We start from the raw sequence: 13,018 nt of genomic DNA, 5'->3' as shown, positions 1-13,018 counted from the left end.
GTAACTGAAAGGATGGACTTAACATCAAATGACATGGGAAAGGTAGTGAATAGAACAGTTTTAGATAGAAGAATCAGGAGTTCAACTTTAGACTTACTGGGTTTGGAATATTCATTACATATCCAAGTGTAAGTGTTGAATAGGCTGTTGAATATACAAGTTTGGAATTTGAGAGAGAAGTCTGGGGTGGAGTTGTGTATTTTTCATGGTGTTTTTCCATATTTCTTTCATTTTGTCTATCTATGTCTGGGTGATTTCCTGAAATATTTTTTTCAATTAATTGATATCCTGTAAGCAATATCTCATCATCTATAGTTGATCCATATAGAGTAATTTTTATTTTAATTACTATATTTTATAACAAGCCTTTTGGGATACTTTTCAAATCTGGCTCTTCTTGGTCCATAATTTTCTGTCATTGTTTTGTGGACTTGATTACTTTATATATCTTTTTAAATGTTATATATGCTTATTTTCAATATCCTTTTAGGTTCTTATATTTGCTCCAGTTCTTTGGATGAAAGTTTTTCATTTTATAAAATCTGAGGGCTGTATTGTTGCCATTACACATGCTCATATGTTTCATAATTATTAATAAGCTTATCTTCCCTGGATATTTTCTTCCTTTAAGAATCTTTGAGTGCTGAGGATAAAATAACACCTGCCCCTTGAGTTAATACTGGATATACTTCTAATTGAGCATCAGCATTTTTACCCATTCTAGCCCAATTGTTTTAATATATTTATTTTTATTGAAGTATAATCAGCTTATAGTGTGTCAGTTTCTGGTGTACAGCACTATGCTTCAGTCATACATGAACATACATATATTCATTTTCATATTCTTTTTCACCAATTCTAGCCCAATTTTTATGTCAACTTCTTAATCCAGGCTTTTTATAATGCACATAGCATGAGTTTATACTTGATCTCGTAAGCTGGTAGATTTGAGATCTTGATTTATTGAAAGGAATTCTGTCTTTACACATCATTTAATCCACTTCCTAAAATATCTCTGGGTCAGTAAGCAATTTTTTTCTGGTTTCTTTTCAGCTTTGATGCAGTATTTTTCTTGCTCATGATTCTGTAAGTGAGCTCATTTGCTCATTTGCATGGACTCAACATCTATTCCAGATCACTAACAGAAGTTACAGTTCCCTGGTGAATAATGTGCCCATATGTAAGATACTTCTTCTTGTTGCTAAGACTATGCATATGGAACATAACATTCATGCATACTATCTGAGGTAAATATTTGAGAAAGAATTATATAAACAAAACAAAGCAAATGAAACAGAAGTGTCCTAAAAATACATGGAGGTGAAGAGGAAAATAAGTAGTGCTAAATAATAAGGTACATTGTATTACAGATAGAGCTATATAAATGAATAATGATAGATAACCTAAAATTTAGTAAAAAAAAAAAAAGTAAATAAGAACTCTTAGAAGAAATGGGGAGAAAGATTTCCAGAATGGCTGAGTGAGAAATTCAGCATATCCTGTCCATAAAAAGCAATGATAAAACTAGACGAAACTGTCCGAAATTAAGTAAGGGATATGATAAATTTATTTTATTTGTTCAAGAAAAGCTACTGAAACTTGGTAATAATAGTAGGATTCTATGGCATTTTAACCTGGGACTTCTTTCATCCTCTTCTTGCCCACTAGCTCAGGCAAAGACTATTCAGAACAAATCCAGACTTCTAAGCTAACTTTCAACGTAGATATACATGGTTCAGTGATTTTTAGACTTGGTTTAAATGGTAAAAGTTCTTAACAAATTTCCCTTATTTCTACATCACAGCATGTTTTAAAAATTGGAAGTGAAATCAATAGTCAAAATTAAATGTCTTTTTTGTTAGTACTAGAAAGCTAAGGATAACTAACAAAATTCCTATTCTTTAAATATGCTATATATTTATGGATTTATCAACTGCTAAAAACTAAATATCCTTGGAAGAAAAAACAATTGCTATGGAAGGGTCAGTCAATCAGCCAGTACTAATTGCATGTTTATTATTTCTCAGCATTAGTTTGGAATGATAAGGGATATAGAAAAATTAACACTTGTTTCTAACTTGTGGCTGGGTAGTTCTTTTGTTGCCTTCAACTGAGCTCATTCATGCAGCTGCACCCAGCTAGAATATTGGCTGGGGACTTGTCCCAGCTAAGACGTCTAAAACAGCTTCATGTCTCTCTCCATGTGGTTTTTCATACTCCAGAAAACTAAACTGGATGTCCTCACATAGTGGCAGCAATGTTTGAGGAGCTCAAGACTCAACTGCAGATGCTTATCAAGCCGCTGCCTGAATTACATTTGCTGATGTCCCACTGGTAAAAGCAAATTCCATGAGGGAGGGGATTTCATAAGAGTATCTTTATAGGAAGGTATGATTCATTGGGCTCCATTTTGGTACCAGTCTGCCACATTCCAACCCCTGGCTTCGATGATTCATATCTTTCCCAAACACAAAATACACTCATCACCTCCTAAACAGGCTTCATCCAGTCATAGCATCAGTTAAGAAGCCCATGATCTCATAAACAGGATCAGGTCTGGATATGGATGAGGCAGTTTGGGTGGAGCTCCTCTTGATCCAAATATTCATGACCTAAAAAAACAAGTTATTTGCCCCTCACATACTTAACATAAAACAGTGAATCAGGAAAAAGTAGCAGCAGTAGGCACAGCAATTCAAAAGAAAAAGAACAGAATATAGAAATCACTGGACCATGATAACTCTAAAAGCCAGGTAGACACTTAGTTATCAGGGTTCTCCACACTGGGGACAAGGAATATTCCTTGATTAGGGCCCAGTTTCTCCCAGGGAGTCAATCTCATAAACATTGTTCTCTGTTGTGCTTGGCTCTTGTCTCTGAAAACTTGGTTCTGGTCTGTGAGACGTCTTTCTTCTTTTTTATTAGAAATGACCTGAATTTGCCACTGAGTAGTTTTCTCAGCCTACTGCCTTTAGTAAACTGGGGAGCCAGAAGCTTCTTTTCCTTTTAAGCTGTCTCTGTCTCTTTCAGTCCAAACTGATAAATTTCCTTATAAACTTTGTGATCTTTCTCTAAGTCAGACTGAAGTTCATTTGATGACCTTGAAGCCACATCTACAATTATTTTAAAGGCAGACCTATTTATTTACTTTAGACTCCATATGTAGCTGCTGTGAAGCAATGCTTTAAAGGATTCTTAAAAGCATTTCTGTCTAGAGGAGACTGTCTACTAGGCACCTCTTTAATTCTTTTTGAGGTCTTAACAGAGGGTCTTACCATCACACCACTGTTTGGATAATTACTGTAAAGGCATATATTTATTTGAGAATCTTTTGCCGGCTAGAGGGACAGAATATGTGAAATAATATTATTTTTTTCCAAAGGAGAAACTTTGGCTTCAAAAATAAATATATTCTCTAAATTCACCATGCAAAGTCAATTTCTTTTTTATCTCCTCTTTTTCTTCCCTTACTTTATAATACACAGCTAAAGGAAAAAGACTGACACTTTTAGTATTCTATCTAGAATTGCTGTCCAGACTTACAAGTTCATTATTGAATCATTAGGCATATGCTCCATCTTCCAAAATATTGCAGAAAATAGTTTTTCCATTGCTTCAATGCTATAACACATCTTCTAGCGTCTCATAGCAGGTTCCTCCACACTGCTCCAGCATTCACCCATTGCCTAGTTCCAAAGCCAGTGCCATGATTTTTAGGCTTGTGTTATAGCAGTCATCCAATTTTGGTACAAATTTTCAAATCAATTGTCTATTGGTAACTTAAAGCAATGAAAAATTATTATTATTATTTCTTAAATTTCCATGGGTTGCTCAGTCATTCTTTTGTAGCATTATCTTGGTCTCATTCATGGAGATTCACTCAGCCAGAGAGTCTATAGGGAGCTCAGCTTGGCTAGGACATTTGTAATGGCTGCTTCCACCTCTATGTGGTCTTTAATTCTCTGGAAGTCTGGAATGGGCTTCCTTACCTTGGTGACAGCAATATTTCATGAGGGCAAGCCCCAATGTATACATGGTTTTCCCATTGGCCTAAGAAAGTCACTTGATCAAGTCCATGTGGGAGAGGAACACACAAAGATGTGTGTACTGAGCACTGTGGTTCATTGGATTCCGTTAGCATAATAATATTCTACAAGATCCATCGTCTTGTCTTTTACCTTGGGCTATGTAATCACATAGAAATCTTATAACAGGTGATAAGAAATTGAATTTAAATTTTCTCAAAAGCCAGGTACTACATTTTGATATTACTTATTCCTACAAGGAAATAATTTCTGTCAAATTCAACATATTTTCTATCGTTAAAGTTTGACAAATTCTAGTTTATGATACTAATCCTTATTTAACACAGACTATTTCCTATAGAGTAAAAAACAAAATTCAATTTACTTTTTAGTTGTTCCTTCTGTATCTAAATTTCCTCGTCTAGGTAGTTAGAAGCTCTCCAGTCCTTTTTGGTTCCTATGTTTTCTAAGATCCTTCCTTACAATTTCCTTAGGTTTGATATCACATCTTTTCAAATTAATTCATTTTAATTAATTAATTAATTAGATTTGCCTAATTTACTCTGACTTAATTTTTTATTACTTTTAAGAACCTTAATCATTTATTTTTAAAAACAGCAAATATTTTCAGTTGCCAGGAGGTCATACAGGTTTTAAATTGTTTATGGGAACTAACATGAAATTCAGGAGTCAGCTGAAAGTTTAAGTTTCCAAAACACCTTCTCTGACTTCCTCACCCCCAGTATAGAATCAGTCACTCCCTCATCTATGTCCTCAGAAAGCCTGAGTCATTGCAGGTCTGTGAGTCTCATGAAGATGCAGAGGAAAGGTTATATTTTAGAGAGCAGAAGTAAAAATGGATTTACATTATATTACAATTGGTTGGTTTCCTATATATTTTTTCCTCCTAGATTATTACCTACTTGAGGGCAAACAGCCTCATCTCATACTTATTTCGTATATATAGTACCTATTTCAATGGTACCTATTTCAGTGTCTGGCACTATTAGCAAATCACTAAATATTTGTTGAATTTATTTTTTCCCCAGAGGTATGCAAGGATGTTTCTTTTGTAAATTGTAAAAATAATGCAATAATAGGCTTCATAGCCACTGAAGAAATAGTGTGTGTAGTGTGTGTGTGTGTATATATATATATATATATATATAAAGAGAGTAGTTAAAATTATGAGGTCTTGAATAACGGAAGTGCCATGATTCATGCCAATGTTCTCATTTATGATATTTATTTTCATTCCTGACATGGAATAAAAACTCAACCCGATGGCTGGACTAATGTTGTAGCAAGCTCCCTTACACGTTTGGAATCAGCATGTCAATATGAAGCACCCAGAGGTTGCATGGCAAAGTACTGGGATTTGGAACTCTTAAACATTCTATTCCTAGTTAAATAGAATTTTCATTATCTAAGTTAGTGTTCTTGTGAATATCCTAACTGCAACTAATCTGGAACCCTAAGGTTTATAAGGAAATCTGCTTCTTTGAAATTACTTCAGACTTCGTGAGAGTTGTTGGTAGATGACAAACAAAATAAGATTCCCACTCCTTTTATTACTTTAATTCACTTTGGTTGCCTATTGATCTTCAATGAATTTGAAAGCATAAGAAAAGATTTCTGAGTATCCTTTGTGTTTTGCAGGTAGAAGTCAATTTTGATCATGTTTGTCTCAGTTTAATTAACACAGAATAGTGAGTTAATGAAGTTAAACCCCAGGGTTTAATTGCCAATATGCTTGATTAAGCTCCAAGTTGAGAAAATCATTGCTTTCAGATGAATAACAAAACCACTAGACAGAGAGAGAGAACACAAGTTTGAATTTTATTTCTTCCACTTACTGTGTAATCTTGGGCAAGTTAATTAACCATCTCAGGTTCAAGAATGAAAAAATAGTATTAAATGCACCTGTATTAATTCTTAGAGACGTTGGAAAGATCTAATGTAAAAATATATGTAAAATTAATTTAAAATTAATTTTAAAACTCTAAAACATAATGAACACATTTATTATCATTATTGGAACATGACTGGAAGATCTGGATATAGGTATCATAAAATCTGTCACTTTTACTATAAAAACAGTTAATCACATAATCTGTATGATATCACCTATCATGTGTCAGTTATCTATGAATGATAGCAGATTTGTAATATTTTAGTTAAAAATTTATTGGGAAGTTCTAGAATTTTAAGTGAGCATTATTTCTAAATATACTACTCTATATGTATTATTTTATTATTTATGAGCTATCAGAGAAGCTCAGAGCCCATTCTTGAAGCCAGGTTTAGGGAAATAGATGCTGTGTGGGTTTTCTGGCTTACAGCTTTGGGCTTTGAGGAAAACTTATATGGCAGCTTCTTGATTTACTACCACATTTTGTGGTATTTTTTAGAGGATTTTTAATGCACCAGAAAAGTACAAATAATAGTATGACAAGTATGTACATTCCAACTATCTATGTACAACAACAATAATTGTTAATTTTTCAGTTATTGTAAGTCAAGCACCATCCAGGCCAAGAAATAGAACTTTGCTTGCTACCTCAGAAACCCTTTCAGAGGCTTCATTTCAGTCACAGTGCTCTCTCCTCCACCATAAATAATCGCTCTCCTGACATTTAGAGTAATCACATCTTTGTGATTTCCCTTTTATAGTCTTATCACTCCAGTATGCCACTAGATACTGTCACTCGACCTTGCCTGTGATTATAATATCATAGAGATCATTGGGCTGTTGAGGATTTGTCTCTACCCTCTTGTATTTGGGACTTTGTGGAGGTACCGTGTCACATAATTTGTTGTAAATGGTTTCCGTTGGTTTTTAGTTTTGTTATCTAGTTGTTCTATCTGTTTTTATGTAGGGATTCAGAAAGATTGAAAAGCTTTCTGTCATTGCTGCCGCCATCTTCCCAGATGTAATTGTCATTTTGTCATCTTTTTCACGAGCCTTTGTTTTTTCTTTCTGCTTAAAATGAAGTATACAGATGTAGCCAAAGTCTCTCTTTTTCCAGTATTAAATATCTCTACATACATAAGTCTGTTCAAAGCTTTACATTTGGTTCCAGTGATTTCCTGATCTGTTCATACACTTATATATGTAGCATGTTGTTTTTATGCTATTGTTTCAAAGTTTGTTTAAATTTTGGCCATTTTTGCTATGCATTTTTCCCATGATGTATACTTAGATATTCACAGGTTTTTTTTTTACAGAAATTTTAGAATATGTCTATTGCATTCTTTCAAAAAGCCAATTAGAATTATGATTGGAGTAAGTTTATTAACTAGGTGAGAATTCTGTTCTTATGGTATTAAGTATTCCTATCCAACAGCACAAAATCTCTCCACTGCTCTGCCTTCACATCTTTAGAACAGTAACATTTATCTTGATTTCAGCAATTATATTTAAATTTCTTATTTACATTAATGGTTTTTCTATTTATTTTGCTGATTTCTCTATATAGATAACTCTCCCTTAATAGTCCTCATACCTTTTATTAATTTTATTATAATTATTCTGTTGGCCATTCTCTGATAAACAATACTGGTGATAATAGATACCCTTGCTAATTCTTGATCTTAAAGAGCTTTCATATACATTTTTTCCCGTTAAATGTCATTTCTACTATAGTTCGCTAAATTATAGTCTTTTCCAAATTAAGGAAATTCCTTTCCATTCCTAGTTTACTAAGAGCTTTTGTCCTAAATAGGTGTTGAACTTTGACAGTTGCTTCTTTTGTGTGTTTATTGAGATAATTTTATGATTTTTATCTTTGAATCTATTAATGTGGTAAATATTATTGGTAACTTTTTGATGTTGATAAACTAAAGCATGATTTATTATTTGTAAGTATATTTATTTTAGAATTTTTCCTTCTATGTTCATAAGTGAAATAAACCTCTGATTGCTTTTGTATTTTGACCTTATCTGATTATGGATAATATCACTAGTTTTATTAAATCAGATTAGCATTTTTAACCTTTTCTCTATACTGGCACAACTTTTATTAGATAGAAATTAACTGACCACTAAAAGATTGATAACATAAATAACAACAGCATTAAATATTTAAATATTTAAACCTATTCTTCTAATTGATTTATATTTGTATTTATTAATTTGCTTCATCCAACAATATACAATAGATACTACTATTATTCCCTTTTTATAGATGAGGAAAGTGAAGTGCAAAAGGTTAAATAATTTGCCTTTTGTGGTTCTTAACCTAAGGTCTGTGAACCAAGGGTTACATGGATAGACTTTAAGGTATCTAAATTTTGGATGGAGAAGAAAGTACATGTTTATATTCACTAACCTGAAACTGAATTTTAGCACTTTATCATCTGTTACTTCTCCAACAACAGTATTTAGGTATAGTTTTATATAACTTTTCAGTTGTTATAGGTATCTCAAAAAAATATTGAAGCTCATCAGCCTTTTCAAATTATGGTAGATACCAGAATCATGTTTAGAACTTTTTTACTGATTCACTGCACTAACGAAGAAGCAGGATATGCACTTACTTTTTATTTAGTACTTAATATTAATAGTTGTGTTTTAATGTAATTGCTTTCTTTGCAGTTTTGTATACAGACAGTCCTTGCTTTGCATACTTTTGTGGCAACTGACAAAGACTCTGTATTGCCACATAGTATGTATTGTGCAAACCATGGACTGCTTGTATTTACTTTATGCATATAAAAACATTGTTCTGAGGTGGAGTTCATCTTTTTCACCACAAAAATGGGTTAACATTATATCCATCAAATTAATTACTAGCTGAGTGGTAGTGTGGGTATAGGGCTCACTACTCAAGAACTAGGTTGTTACGAGAAATTCTTAGATTAGTATTTCAATATGTTTAAATTATATTTCTTATTGAGCCAATTTTGCATTGTTGTATTTTGCTGAAACAAATCAATTTAATCCAAAATTTCTAATTTATAAGTAAATAGCTATTCAAAATTTTATTTTACTACATTTTACATCTCTGTTGTATCTATAGGAATGTATCCATTCCTATCTCTGATTTTTTATTCAGTTCTTCATTTTTTCACTTGTTTGGTTTTGTCAGACATCTGACTTATTAATATTTTCAAAATCTCATTTTTTGTTTTGTTAATTTTCTGCAATTTTTGTCTACTTTTATCTGTGTCTCTATTTTGTTTATTTGGTTTTTTATTTCAAATTTTTTGAATTGAATGACTGTCATTATTTTTTGTTTCAATACTTTTTTGTCTGATAAATGTATTTCACCTTAGTTTTATTCCTCTATAATATTAGATTCCGTAATATGATTGTATTTATAATCCTAATCATACAGTTCATTTCCTTGTGAATGCTGCCAAGAATAGTTCTGACTGCTTGGATTTGATTTTGATAATTTTGAAAAATAATTCCTTGCCTGAATCTGGCCAGATAGGAATTTTAGAAGTAAAACTTTTAACATTTTTTTTTGAAATTCAAGAATTAAAAGTCATGCAAATAAGGACTGAAATAAAATAATAAAAACTAATAGATTTTTACCAAAATTGGTTGAGATGAAGTCTCTGGCCACAGATCTCATTTTGCATGAACCATCTGGGCTTAATGTCTGAGTTCAGAGAGTTACATCATTGACAGGAAGAAACAGGAAATAAATTTATGCAACATCTGTTTTCCTCTTTAGACAAATTTGTCTGTTTGGATCTCATCTTTTATAGCTGTTTTCCCTTTTGTTTTATAAACTTTATAATTTCCTGGTTCTCATCATTCCTCTGACCTCAGCAATATTGGATGATGACATACACAGCTCCCTGGATTCCTTGGTCAGTTTACTTGACCATGAGTACCAATTTCCAGATATCATTATGACAGATGCACAAACAATATTAGATTCAACCTAAAGTCAGCATATGATCTGAATTTATAATAGTAAAGTGAATGTCTTTCTTTGTTCACCCAAAGTTTATCCTGCTTTTCACTGTGCCAAAACAAAGCAAAACAAAAAAATCTCAATAATGCTGAAGAAACAATATTCTACTATGATTTTAATTTATTCTTTTAGATGCATTTCTTGGTTAACTCAAAGATATTTTCATATGCTTTGTAAGAATCAACGTATTTTTTATGTATTATCAGAAGTAGAACTGGAGGTACAATCTGTGGTTTGGGAGATGGAATTGAGGACATTAGAGACTACATTTTCACTGGCTACACTGCTGTGCTCCCTGCTTCTTTTTCTATCCACGTTTCACGGTGCTACTTGAAGACGCTAGTTCTCCTACCCCTGCCGGTTCTCTCCCTGTTTCTTTAAACTAAAGAGTATATAGCTTTTTTTTTTTTTGAGTGCTTAACAATGTTTTCTTGTATTTTTTCCAAATCATTTTTGTGCACTTCTCCTACTTGCCACCTAGCTCATAATCTATTTGGAATCCTTAACATGGCCAGGAAATGCTAGCAAACAATAGGTGCTTATATACTTACAGAGGAGTGAAGATGGATACAAGGAAAATAGTCTTATGTGGCAAAATAGAGATATATCAGAATTTTTGTTAAGTAAGATTTAATTGCCACACTCTGGAATATGAGGATTTCAGTCATTGTAGCTTTAGGAGCTGAGAATGCAGTGAGGAAGCTAGAGATGAGGGATAAACAGTTGGTTGACTTCTCTCTCAGGATGCACCTGCAGTACTCTGTGGCTGTTTTATACAGAGCTGGAGGAGCTGCTGGATAAACCCTCTGGTGTAAATGCCCTTTAACTATTGTTTTAATACAAATCCTTTTGAGTTTTCATAGCTATGGCCTTGTTTTGGGGCACTAATGCCAAGATTTTGTCTTGTGGTAATATTCAAAATGCCACTTTCTGATATTCTCTGTTTCATAAAATGGCAAGCAACACATTTCTCTGGGCAGAAAACAAAATTATAGCAGGTAAAATATACCATGATTAAGGAGTCGAGTCTTTTTTCTGCAGCATCCAAGTACATGCACCATTATTTCTTTATTCAATAATTTATTCATGTAGTCATTATAATATTTAGGGAGTATATTTCAGACACAAAGTTAGACAATGACATAGTGGAATTACTGATTAAAGGAAAATCAGAGCTTATGAAGCAGGCACATCAGCCTAGACATGGATAAAGAGAGGTACAAATAAATGTTTTGGGAAGATTTGGCTGTTATTTTCTTCTTTTTTGCCATCCCCAAATTTCACAAGATAAAGATTGAGAACAATAGAAGTGTTTAATTTGAATCCTTCTTAGAATAATCAATCTTCAGCACTTCCAAGAAGAGAATCCACCATAAGTAATATATTTCCTTTTTTAAAGTACATTGCTTGAACTCAAGGAGGACTAGAAAAGAAGCCAAATGTGCTTGTGTGCAGGAGGGGCTCACTTATGCCAAAGGAAGGGAGATGTGCCTTAATAGTGCTAGCCCCCAAATTAGTGCCTGCCCTAGGGAAAGGTCTTCTGTTTAATCTAACAGGTTCGATAGCCAAAGAACTAGATGAGCTTTCATCTTGTCTTAGAAGAGACATCAAAAGTAAAAAAGCTGGAGGAGCCAATTTCGGACTGAACCATAGAATTGGAATGTGTGAGCCCCTCTACCTGCTACTCTTCTAAGGGACTTCTATCACTGGATGGCCTTCAAAGTCCCAGGTTGCTTCTCCAGACAGAATGTCCTAGACTTGGGCTTACATATGGAGTAAGAGTAGAATGAATACAGGGAGCAAGAGCCTATTTGTGTTTTAAGGTGGAGTTTCTTAACACAAGATGTGTGCAGTATAAGAACTACTTGAGAAAGGCTCAGGGATAAAAATGTCTTCAGCTCTCAGGGTAAAGGAGAGAGATTAAAATCCAGGGAATCCCAATAAGGGTACTTCTAATTCCCTAAAACCTTTCACTTTGGAACTCTGGGAAGAGTCAAAGTTAATAAGAACTTTACATTTCCCTTCCTACTTGTAGTGGCCATTGATATTATTCTGTGTATTTATTATACATATACACTGTGCCAACACATTAATTGTCTTAGGAAAACTGAAATGATAGGTGGCAACATGAAAGGAAGTCCTGCTGTATCCTACCTCCTTCAAAGGAGAAAGCTTGTCTTCCTATTTAGATGATTTCGGAATATTTTGATGGCTGAGTAGTCACCCCTGACATTGAGAAGAAAAGAACTGATGAAATTGAGGCGTGATCTTTTCCCTTAATGATTTCCTTAGTGCTTTTATTGGAATGTGACAGGTTTTGAAATGGGGAGACGGTAGTTATCTAGACAATAAGTTAGAAAAATTAACAAATAATTAAATCACATATCAGGTAATTCAGAAACATTCATTGAAATCATTATCATTACTGTTATAAACTGAAATAATGAGATCTTAAAATTATATTAAAAAGAACATAATTTTAATACAGAAAAATAATCTTTAGAACATGGGTGTTAAATACTGGCATAAACAATTTTTTTCCTCTCTGAATGTCTTTAAAATTATTATGTATCTTACCTGTGTGGAATGGTTTATGACTGGGAGTAAAATCTGGAAATGAGATTGAGAGAAGGAATTTTAAGGTTTTTAACCCGCTGTGTGGTCAGATTTTTGTTTTAGGAAACTCACTCTGATAATAATGGAGTCAGGGACAATAGCCTGGTAGCAGAATTATATATGGCACTATATAAATTAAAATTGTGTATCTAAGGCACTAGCAGTGGGAATGGAGAAGATAGATATAGCAGGAAAATGTGACACGATTGAGTAACAAATGGTATTGCAAAAGTCTGGGATGATTCTCAAGTTTCTGGCTTGGATGACTATATGAGTGATAGTTCCATTCATTGATTTAAAAAAAAGATTTTAAGGAGAAGAAAAGCTCTATTTTGGACGTATGAAGACTGAAGTGCCTAATAAGGTACTCAAAGGAAAATGCATAGTAAGTAATTGGTTACATGAGTCCAATTGCCCCACATACCACAGAACTCCTTAGAACTACTA

This window comes from Vicugna pacos, chromosome 3 (assembly GCF_048564905.1).
Source record: "Vicugna pacos chromosome 3, VicPac4, whole genome shotgun sequence".
Lineage (NCBI taxonomy): Eukaryota > Metazoa > Chordata > Mammalia > Artiodactyla > Camelidae > Vicugna > Vicugna pacos.
This window is presented reverse-complemented; position numbering follows the sequence as displayed.